Raw genomic sequence first — 12,460 nt, 5'->3', positions numbered from 1 at the left:
AAAGTATAACTCAAGGATGAAGGCAAAAAACTGTGAGAATAAATTATCTCCGTGTTAACATCAGCTAGGCCTGGACACCAGCCAGTTTGTCAGGCAGGACTTGGCATCAAGGCTGCTATGAACCAAAACCAAAATGAAATAATAGAGTCAGAAAACAGTATCTCCTTTAACTACACCATTTTTTAACATCCTGAAAAAATATTTAAGGTGTGCCGTGGCTGACATGTTTCAAATTGCAGAAGGCAAAACACCTGAAACACCAACTGGGCTGCTACAATTCATAGACAGGGGCACGGAAGGGCTCAGTTCCCAGTATTATTTTTAATGACACAGACAAGAGTAATCCACACCATTCCTACTGCTTTCTTTGGAAGCTGTACAACAAAAACTTTCTGACATAAATCATTCTTGCACTCCTCTAGATGGCAGTAGTTCCAGTCAAGGCAAGGAGACATACAACTTTACACCCCTGAGACTGGGACAGATAATGGGGGTTTTGGTCTAATCCTACTCTACATTCATCTGAACGCCATCATGCAATTCACTGCAATGCAACACAAACCAAAGTCACTCAAGTATCAGCTCAGCAAAGGAGCAGATGCAATCCTCTAAGTCAAGATCAGCAAACACTGGAAGTGTTGTGTAGAAAAACTTGCTCGGTGCCTTCTTCTGTACCTCTGTGAGCACCTAAATTGCTTGTTATGGTAAGCATTACAATCCCTTTACCACAAAGTGTGATTTAGCCAGACAGATAATACAACATATCTCATTATACATTAAATCATGAGTATTTTACACACACACACATCCAGATCCTATATCCTCCTGCCAGAGAATCCCCATACTCTGCATGTGCTTATCAAATCCTAGAAGTAAAAATCTCAGATACACTTCAGCTGAAAAAGAAGAAAGTTCATTCTCAGGCAGAGAAACACCTTGCCAAGTTCCAGACTGAAGCAGACTTTTACAGCTGACAAATTCTTAAAATTGGATTTATGATGGAAACAGACACAACCTAAACCACAGTGCAGCTAGCTGCCTGCTACTGCACACTATCAAGAGGGTTTTTTGTTTGTCACATCACCTCTACATGTTCATTTTTATATAAAAACTCTTCCACCGATTGGAGATGTTCTGCAAACACCTGTAAGGTCTCATTTGCTTCCTTCCCACTGGTGGTCAGACAGAAAAAGATACTTGCAGGCACTCTAGCAATGATGTTTGTGAAGGAAATATGTAGGTCTTTCCATTGTTAAGGCATGAAGAGCTGTTTAAGACAATCCAATTCCTAGATCAGCTAGAAGTTCTTACACCTTTTATTAGAAATAACAAAGCTTCATGCAGGTGAATGATTTTGTGGAAGCAGACGACTTGCATTCAGATTGTACAGAGGAGGCAACTCTAGCATCTTGTTTTAGAAGTGATTAATTATATGCTTTTAATGCATTTTGTATGGTACTGTGTATGGAGTTTCTAAATCCTAAGGAAGGTTTACCACTACCTGAAATACCAGGTGCTCATCTTAAAGTCAAATAAAACAAACCTTAGACATTATGAACTGGTAAATGCTGAATTCTAAGCATACACTGGGAGAAACATTTGATTATCTTTCACAGCTTCTGGCTTCAACCCCCCCAACAGCATCATACTATGTGCTATGAAGTGCAAATACACCAATTCTGAACAGAAATAAGCCATAACAAAATCAGACAGAATGTGATGGAGACATCACACTTCTTTTTCTTCTCCCTTAACTATTAAAGACTGAGGTTTAGTCTCATGTTTCTCAAGGACTCATTTTTCATTTAAGACTATAGGGAAAGGGAAACAACAGCTAGCTTTGGATATTGAACTAATACACTGATAACTGCTTCATGAACATCAGCCAACGTCATCTTCCATGAGGAGAATTTTATTCAAACTATTTATCATCCATTCACATAACAGTTGAAACCACCACTAAGGTGTCTGTGACAGTCAAGCACAGCTGGTCAAACACAGCTCAACCCTGAAAACTTCACATCTGAATTGCTGGTGTTTGAAAATTAACTTCTGGAGACAAGCCCAGTTATGATGAGATGCCACACTGGTTTTGCTGTTCCACCGACAGCACAGAGCCTGTCAGGCCAAGAAGTTAACTAGTTTCCATGCTGGGTTTCTAGCATGGTTCCTAGCATCATTCCTAGCATCTATACACACACAAAAATGTATTATGCTCAGTCACACACACAGATGGAAAAACACTGCCTTGCGTGTACAGCATCTAGGCTGCTTCATCATGAGCATGGCACAGCTTGGTTCTGAGTGATAGCTTCCTTGCAATAAAAAGCACAAAGGATTTTGAACCAGTTTTGACTTCTTCAGTAGGATTTAGTCCTGATATAAGCCCATTGTGTATGTCAGAGGCAGCTGCAGAATTTAATTGTTTCTGCTACATGAATCTATAATAGTGCTACATGGCAAGCAAGATTTAAGGAGGCATGTATTCGTCTGCCCAACAACAGTATACCAGATTGCCTCTATTATTTCACCACCTGGATGTTGACTTGGGGAAAGAAAGTACATTTTTAGTAACATTACAGGCAAAGGTAGAATACCTAATATGCTAAATACAGCTTTGACTATTTCTTTGTGTCATGAAAACATTGTACTCTTAGGCTAACTCACTTCATCAGGAATAGCTTCTTGTTTTTAAATTGCTGTCATCTTTCTTTTAATGCAATTAGGTGCAACAGCTCTCCAGGTTTGTGTCCAGGCCACCGCTTCACCTTCTGCAGCCTTATCCTTAGAACTAGTATCAAAGACACAAAACTGCCACGCATCAATTTGTCACTCTTTCCACCACAAAAATCACTCTGGGTGTGTTCTGTGTATTTACTTATTTTTTCAGGCTCCCAAGCTCATGGCAATGTAGCTTCAAAGAAACAAACAATACACTGAAGTGCACAGTGAGTGTACACACAGATGGCAGCAGGTGAGCTTGCATTCAGGACTGCCTTCATCTCACAAACCCTAGATTTCTTAGAGCACATGACAGACAGCAGATGTAGTCTCAGAAAATACACACAGATGGGAGTTTTCCAAGAAAATCTGTTTTCTCATATGATAGTCATGCAGAGAAAAAGTTCATTTGCTTCCCTCTCTTATACCACACTTTCATAAGCTCTTGGGATTCTTATTCTGGAAGCAACTACAGTGGTTAGATGGGGAGACAGTGGTTAGATGGGGAGCATTAGGTGAGGCTAAGTAATGTCCAACTTGATGGATTACAAATCAGTCTAAGTCCATGTTCTTTTCTTTCCACAGCTCTAACACACAAGAACAGGAGCCACTTTCCCAAAATAAAGTCCACCTGAGCACCACACACCTCTGCACACGGAGGACCGCTTCTGTCACACGGTAGCTGAGGCTGACATAGAGTGGGTCGATTGTTTGAAGCCCCATGTCTTCAAAGACCAATGTCAGAAAAGTGAGCTCAAACCACAACACACAGATGTGAAAGGAAAGTTACTGCCATTGCCATTATGCCTCTGTGTGCAAGTCAAAGCTGGCACCTCGCCCACAGAACTGACAAGGTAAGACCACCCTGCTAACACAGCAGCTCTCCAGCCCTCCTTACACTCTGCAAGAACTGAATGTGTGCCAAGCTCCAATTTTAAAAATCCACCAGCTTCTAAAAAAAGAAAGAAAGAAAGGAAACTATTATGTGATAAACATTAATGAAAAGATTTTAAAGTGCTCCATAAACCAAAGTAGAAGCAAGCACTGAAGCTATCTATACAGGAATAACATCTGTGTACATTTTAGATTGGAGTGCAATCATGAAATAAGAATGACAAATTTAAGTAGCTCCATTATTTGTTTGGTCTCTGAGGACCACACTAATATTTGGCTCCTTTCCCTTCAACATCTTGCATTTATTACGGTTCCAGGATGAATGAAAGCTACAGTTTGTTGAACAATAGCTTCCTTTTAATGCTTTCAAGTCCATTAAAATCTTCTGCATCTTTATGGCTTGCCAAAATTAAGGACAACATACTAATATTTTGCAGCAGTAGAATTTAAGTACATACTATTTGCAACTTGATGCATAGAGAACAACGTACACAGCAGGAGATCACACTCAGATACACATCTACATGACACACAAATGATAAAACTCAGTTGGTTTTTTTTGGGTCTGTAATGACCTCTAAATGTAGAGTGCTCAAAAAACATCATCAAGCAAGATCAACAGGTGAGGGTTGGTTTAGATCTTAATTACTTTAAAAAAGAATGTAAGTGCAAAACGAATTGTGTCATGTTTGCAAAGACAGGACCTGAAATCCATTCACTCATTAAGCTGCTTTTGAAAACAACTTCTTTCAACTTTCAGCTTCATTTCTATTTTGTGCTGTTTTGCTAGTAGCAAAAAACATCAAGCATTGGAAGTTTCCTTCTTAAAATATTCTGATCATTCTGATGAATGTAGGAGCAAAGCTCTTTATTATTAGCCTACTTTTTCATGTGGTTTACTGTTTTTAGAATGCCACTCTTCCTATACATAAACATAGTCACTCTTAATGGATGACAAGAAACAACATGTTAATAAACATATCAGTAGTCTCATGGAAGCGTGATGCCCGTGACATCGTAGTTGACACTACACCAGCATTTATAGGAAATAATGCATACTCCCTTCAAAACATTTTGGATCAGAGAAAAACCTGAAAGGTCTCAGAATCTCAACCAATTGGAAGCATTTCTTGCTTCTACTTACCTCCTGTAGCTGCTTTTAACAAGACAGAGTGCAAACCAGATTCAAAATCAAGAAGGCAGAACTGGTTTTGGCAAGAAGGGAAAGAGAAGTTTGAATTTGCTCACCTTGACATAAGGAGAAGGTATGATGTCTTCAGAGCTAAACAGTCCTTCAGAATACAGATCAGACGGAAAAAAATCCCAAAACTGTTTTCCATGACTGTGCACAAGGGCAAAGTCTTAATGGTCTCTCTGTGAGTTTGTCTGTGTTAATAACATCAGATAAGTATCCTATCACATAGCTGCTGAGAGAAATGTTTGACCAAATTGAAAAGAAAGAAGTCTGTGCCTCCTTCTGTGGCCGTACCTCACGGCTATGGACAACACTGACTAAGCAGAAATCAAGGAGTAGGATTATTTGCAAGCTACTGCTATCATCCTTTAACCCTCTGCTCAGTTCTAAGTCTAATTTAACATTGTGTTTAAAGTAAGAAAACTTAGGAAAAGCTGCAAGGGCTTGAAAACATTCAGCATTGAGAGTTCCAGAGGGTAAGAATGCCTGGTCTTTCCTGACTACTATCTCCTGCACTGAGAGCTTGGACAGAAGTTTGCCACATGTAATACTGGACACAAGAAAGCCTGGTGCAATTTGAGTTCCAGACCAGAAGACCCACTATTGTAATTTGGTAACGTGGGCAAAGCTAAGAAACACTAGTAAGATCAGTTTCCAAAGAGCCTGTTGGAAAGCTGACTTCCAGGAACAGCGATGGGAACCAGAACCATTAAGGAGCATCTGAAAAATTCCATCTTGGCATGAAAATTAGTCTTGCTTGTTGTTTTCACATGGACAAACCTATTCTTTCTGCCTTTGCACAGTTGTGTAATTATATAGGAAGCAACCACTCCCTCAGACTGATGCCCCAGCCAACAAACCATTACTCTTTCCTGTCTCAAACAATCCTACAAGGCATTTCCTTCTTTTTTCTTCTACTTTGTGGTAAAGTTAAATAGCTCCTTTATGAAACAGTCTTGTAGAGGGAGAAAGGGAGGAAATATACAGATCATGTTTTGGTGAGATTGATGAACACCGAAACCATTAACTTTGGGTTATTTTGGTGAGTGTTTGATTCTGGAAGCATCAATAACCGACATCACATCACTAAGTTTAAAATAGGCTCACTGCTTCACAGGCTGGGGATGCAAAGGTGAAAAGGCAGCAGACACACAAGCCTAGGAGATACCTTAACAACAACAGAACAGTGTCATGACAAATAGCAGTCTTTTAGTCTGCTCTGGCCATTCTGCCATGAAATCCAAGAACGATTTCTGTAGAGTGCATGCTGGGGAACATATCCAAATTGCTGGACGTGGTAACCACAGTGCACATGTTTTTCAGACGCAGTGGCCTTAGCTTTATCATTAACAAAATGACAATGTACAACAAAGAAACAACTTGATGCAAAAGTATTTATCAAAGACAGTCTAGAGAAAGCTCTGCAGGCAGCTGTGTCGAATCACATGTACTCTTCTAAAAGAAGATGCTACATGGAAGAGTGTTGAGAAAATTAAGTCATCATGCTTCACAAAATCATTTTGTTTGCCAACTTGACTTTGTGCTGCTCGCTATTTATTTCACCTCCAAACTTTTTCTGAATTCAATGAATGAGCTGACAATTAAATTTAGCTGTTTCTTGTTTCTGTATACTGCATTTCAGACCAGTTACAGGTTATTTTATACACTGTAAGTATGGGGTGCAATTCCTTTCTTTTGAAGTGAGCAGTCCCAAGTAAAACTAAATCAGTTGACCAGCAGAAAGCTGTAGACCAGATGTGGTATTAACCTTTTGACACTGCTGGGCTTCAGCTGACAGATAAATAAAGCAAGTGGCTCTCTGGGAATATTTGTGCAGTAGAAGGCTGATGGGCATCTAGCATCACCACGGTAAGATGATCTAGAAGAGCAGCAAAAGCCCTGAGGACTATGGTTAGACTTTTCATAAAGCCATGGTTATTGGTATTATTCTCCTTCTGTCAAAACAAAATTCCAAAAGATGATTCACATCACTCATATCTGTCAAGTTCAAACCTGTCAGCTACTACTTCATAAAATCAATTCACTGTTTTAACAAGAGTTGGGCCAGAACAACTCAGAACCACATTAGCTTTCCCAGTTTGCTTTCCAAGAACAATTCATTAGAAAAAAATGGTTCCCACAATCTACAATGGAAAAAACCTCAAGCATTTTTGTACCTGTAGGTAGCTAGGTTCCTCACATAACTATAGCTATCTCTGAAGTTCTGAGGAGGTTTAACAGTCATCAGACTAAGAGCTGAAACAATGTTATCCGATATATTTGATCAGTCACTAATACTGTGAGGACTGGAAGCCTCAGCAAGCAGCATACAATTCCCAAGATGCAAAACAGCACAAAGCATTTGCAAAATAGCTTTGAATGACAACACTGTGACCATCAGCATTTATTTCCAGATAGGTATAAAGAAACAGTCTGCATTGGCTGAATTAGTCACACACAAACAGCCTGTGTTGCTTACACTATGGGATGAGGTAAATTCCCAATATCTTTTCAAGTAAGGTACTTGCTGTGGGGTGGTTTGGGGTTTGACATATTTGAGTATGGTAAGAAACACTGCCAGCCCAAGAAAGTGTCTTAGTCCAGTGTGTGTAAACAGTTTTTCAGTGTTGTGAATCATTGCACTGTGCATGCCAGCATGGGACTAGTTTACAAATTAAGATAATACCCTTATTGCAGTCTCCAGGATTAAAGCCTTCAGGTTATCTCCTGCACACCACTGGGCAGAAGAAAAGGATGTCACTTTTCCTTGGATTTCCCAGACTATTTTTATCACAAGTACTTTTGGAATGAGATATTTAGTGCACATACAGTAGTTTCCACAACTAAAACAGGCTTGTGGAAGAATCTCTGCACATTCATGAATGCAGTATGGGCTGGCTTCAGAGTCATTTATCATAGCACTCTAAATGTTCCAGGCCTATATGGAGTAAAAAAAGCCTCTTAACTGGAGTCTATGCCTAGGTAAAGGTGAAGACAACATTTAAATAGCAAGATTTGTAGGACATATACGTACAAGTGTTCAAGAGCAAGCAAATCACAGTAACCATGGGCTACTGCCATATGAAAACCAGGAAGTCCAAAGGGCATTTAGGTGGGGACACAGGTAATGTAACAGTAAAATGTGGCTACACAGCATTATTGCTGTTTTGAATTGCTTGAGGAAAAAATGGCCAAAAATTGCTTCTGCAGCCTTCCTGCAGAACGAAAACCATAGAGAAAGTAAAAGCTGTGCCATCTGTGCACAGTGCCAGGTACTAATACCAGGGAAGAACAGATGCCATCGTTAGAGAAAGAGAGGGCATTTATGTTGGTGGTCTGGTGGAGCTCAAACACACATTTGACACAATTGGGCTTGGAAAGCAAGCAAGGAAGGCTTGCCAAAAACACTACAGACTTCTCTCTGTTGCTTGACTTACACAGTGGCACTGATGATTATCCATGAGACACTGAGCACTGGGATGTTAACCTATGGAAAAGTATAATATAGAAAACGTACCTTTAGAATCAGATGTGACCAGAGTAAACTCTCAAACTTGTCTCTGATACCTTGCTGCATTGCATGCTCACGTTCCCTGACAGTGACACACTTCAAAGTTGCCAGCAACGTTGGGAAACACAAGAAATTCAGGTGTTTTATTTTTGTGGTGGCTTATTCTAAGGAAAGTACAAAATAGTTTAGAAGACTTGAAGAAAAAAAACCAAAGATCTCTCTTTTGAGTCAATCAAGAGAAAGCAGGAAGATGTAAAAGTCTTTTAATTCTTCTTGGAATCTTTTTATTAATAGAAAAGCATCCAGACAGGAGTCTCTAGAGAGAATTTTCTCTACTCTGATTAAGAAGTTCAACTGGCAGTAGGGAAACTAAGATGTTTGTTTCAGAAGGTCATGAACTATTTCATGACTTCCAGCTGAATCAGTTAGGTGGTCTATTATGCCCTGTTTTTAAAACACTAAGAGAAAATCAGATAAAAGAGACAGGATTAACCTAAAGATGAATTGGGGATGGGGGGTAGAGGTGTTTGGTTTTCCATGGGTTTTTCTTCTTCTTTAGAAGAAAAACTGTAGAAATACAAGAAATTATGAGCTACAAATAAGACTCCAAAAGTCCTCCTTTTAAAAAATCTAGATTAAATCTATCTATCAACAACTTTAAAGCAAAGAGAACAGCCTTTATGTAGAGAATAGCAATAATGCAACCCTGTCTGTTCAACAATGAAGACTCTAATCCAGAACTGCCAGCTGGCTTCAGAACTGTACTCCTAGTGCCCACATCGGGCATCCAGCCCTCAGCTGCAAGAGGGAAAAGGATCATTACTCACCAGGGCAGTCAGACACTGAATAGCAGTCCTCACAGTCACTGCATACTTCTGATTTGTTCCAAAGCATGGGACACAAAATCTGTTTCTCCTGATTCTGGATTGGATAACATCAACTTCATTTCCCAGTACTGAGACCCTCTTAACATTACCCACCCTTCTTTCTCAGGCTGGTCTACACAGGGAAGCCTGAAGCCTTTGCAAATTAAACTAAGGAAAACATAAAAGTCCCATAGCTGAAGTCTAGGTGTGAGACAGACTTTCATATAAGTAATCTTCTGCAAACTGTTTAATTCAGTGGTTTTCAGATCCTTGGTCCACCAACACTAGTGACATACCAGCACACAGTATCCTCACCCAAACTTCAGCTTTGGTATTGTTCCACATACAAGCTGCAGTCAACTAAGTGGTTCAAGTATGCTCAACAGAGTAGAAGTAATTTGTTTCTTCCACAAAAGCACACACAAAAAGCATATAGTCACCTACATTAAAGGCAAAATTGGCCTTAGATGAAATATACAGGCAAATAATGGTTAAAATAAACCACTTTTCCTGTAACATTCACTTTTTGGTACCTCCTCTTGTAAATTATTTTACAAACATATTTGCTATCACAGAACCATAAGGTAACTGAAAAGACATGTTTCCTTGAAGAAACTGACCTTGTTCATGGACTTTCTCTGCAGTCACAACAAAATTTCATTAGACTACTACCAAAAAATTTTGGAAAAAACTTCTATGACTGACTTCAACAGACACAGAATCCAAATCTGTACGAATTAAGGAAGACATTCTGGATGTTGCTTTTTAAGAAATTAACATGCTTACCAAGCCTCTCGTGATAGAAAAATTAAAGGTAGATCAAGACTTAAAATAATCCCATAAAAATACAACACATTTTTATTTATATGGTGAAGAGCTTTCCCTCAATTTATCCTCCAAATTCCTTCAAGTAAAGTGACTGGAATGTGTTTAACACATGGGTCAGCACTGGCAAAAATACAGATGTTGTTGATTTGACAGCTAACCAGATGTTTATGGAGAACTCCAGTTATTCCAGAGGGAAAGCACATAAAGCCCATTAGCACTAATAAATCACACCTATTTTTCTCCTGAAATTCCTTCCTTAAAAAAAGAAAACACATGAAGGAAAGTTTTCCCAATCACATTGGCCACAGAGAATTTACAGCACAGGTCCCAGTTGCATCAATGAAGCTCAATGCAGAAAACTGTGCAGTCAAAACAAAGACACCACAACATCATATTTTAACATTGCCACACATATCCAAACACCCTCCAAGATAAAGAGAACTTCAAAAAAAGTCACAGAATTTGTTTAAATTTCAGAAGTTGAACAATTGCAACTCCATGCTTGCTTATTCATCCCCTAAGTCTACTGTGGTCAGATCACAATTCATCACATTTTTTCAGGTGAGTAGTAGCAACAAAGGAATTTTGCAAGAGAGAAGTAGGATAGGCTAAAAATACTGACTGAGAATTCATAGATCTGCTTTGTTCCTTTCAAATTCCTCTATATAAAGCTATATGGCAGTAAGCTGACTCAAGGTCAAGGACCAGCCCAAGTTATGCGATCAGAGCTCCCATGAGTAGTTCTGAATTTTGAATTCCTGAGGACTTGGAAGATTGTTAAGTGAGCAACCATTCCCCCTCTGGGCTTGCTGACCTTCAAGGACTGCTAAAAAAGTCTATTTGTGACTTTTATTTGATTGATAGGGTGTCTTAAAGAGTTGATGTTCATTCCACGATCACGGTCTCCTTGAGATAGCTCACCAAAGAGAACAAGATGCCATGTTAAGTCCCAACTTCAGGGAGCATCTTGTGTGCCCTCAAAAAGTGTGACAGGCATGCATTGTAGACACTAAAACGCCCATTTGCTGCACTCAAGAGTCTCCCCCCTCTGCAGGACCTGTTTATTCCCATGTAAGAAAGGTGGATCAACAACTGATTTTATGTTTTTCTGGTACCCTTTTTCCCTCTTGGAAAATATATTACAATGCCCTCACAGATCTCTGTTGCTTCCTTTCTGTGTCTTCCCACAAGGAAGAACAGCCCTCTTAATTTTTATGCCTGAAACTCAGATTTTCAATCAGAGCCCTGATTCAAAAAGGCATTTAGGCATAAGCTTTACCTGCTGAGGAACACCAATACTCAATTATCTCACCGAGTGCAGGCCCAGGCAGAGATAAAGGGCAGATTTTTGGGCAATGCAGTTTTCTTCTACTTTCTCATGTCTTCCTCTTTTGCTAATGTCTATTTGGTACATTACAACATATACTTACTTTGTTTTGGTTAAACATGGGTCATTAGTGATGGAAATGCAACTGCAGAATGAAAGTATTTGACTGTCAGTTCCAAGTAGACATCACATAGATCCACCATAGTGAAGTTCTAACACACAACTGCTAAAATCTCTCACATATGTGCAGTTTTTAGAATTGTGTTTAAAGTTTCACAATCCTTTACTTGGCATCTTAATGAAACCTAAGAATTGCAGATAAATCAATCTGATAACGAAAGCAAATTAGCCATTATGCTACAGCAGACTTCAAACATCAAATTGAATTGACTGTGACAATATAAGGCTCTTTCATCACAATTCATTGCTTCCCTTTCCAGGTAGCTTTAGAGGGAGTTTAGCAAACAAGTAGTTAGAACTAAAGCACTGCTGTGATCTACATAAATGGTATCATAAGCCTTAACAAGCTCCAGTTAGGCCAGTAGTGTCTTTTAGGAAGGAGTCTCCTGAATGCAAGCAGTATTGCAGAAGAGTGGCACAATGAATCAGGAAACTGAAAATATTCCAAAGTGAAGAGGTTGACAGGTTAAAAGAGTTTGATATGTAAAGCTCAATATACACAACAGGAAACAGCAGACATACCTAAGAAAAATAGTTGGTTTTTATCACATGCCTATCATGAACAACCCATCTAACATTAGGGAGTGCTCCTGTTTGGGAAGAAGGCTGGGGACCTGTCTAAACTGAAGAACTGGAATGCATTTGAGCCACAAGCAGCCCTGCCACAGAGGGATGAGCCTATGACAGATGACTTCTGCAGCTGTAAGCTGCAGCTATAAATTGCATTTTACTTTGACATCTATTACCCCTGTGCAACTGTCTCCGTACTTCCAAATAGACTCGTGGAGTATATCTTATAGTCAACTTGCTTTCTTCAGTCAGAAAATTACCCAGGCATGAAGTCCAAACTTTCATTTCAAAGCTGTGACAGGAACACTAGCTCATACACATCTTAGATATAGAAAGAGCATAGTGAAACTATTTCAAATATGCAGCCA

General features: G+C 39.3%; 1 protein-coding gene across 1 annotated transcript in view; it reads right to left on the bottom strand.

The window, feature by feature from the left end:
- Positions 1–12,460, bottom strand: part of LOC104558822 (glypican-5) — a 350,414-nt gene that overhangs the window by 278,463 nt on the left and 59,491 nt on the right. The window lies entirely within an intron of this gene.

The sequence above is a fragment of the Colius striatus genome, chromosome 12, assembly GCF_028858725.1.
Source record: "Colius striatus isolate bColStr4 chromosome 12, bColStr4.1.hap1, whole genome shotgun sequence".
In the NCBI taxonomy this organism is placed as follows: domain Eukaryota; kingdom Metazoa; phylum Chordata; class Aves; order Coliiformes; family Coliidae; genus Colius; species Colius striatus.
The sequence above is the reverse complement of the archived record's forward strand: the minus strand, read 5'-3'. Positions and strand labels throughout refer to the sequence as shown.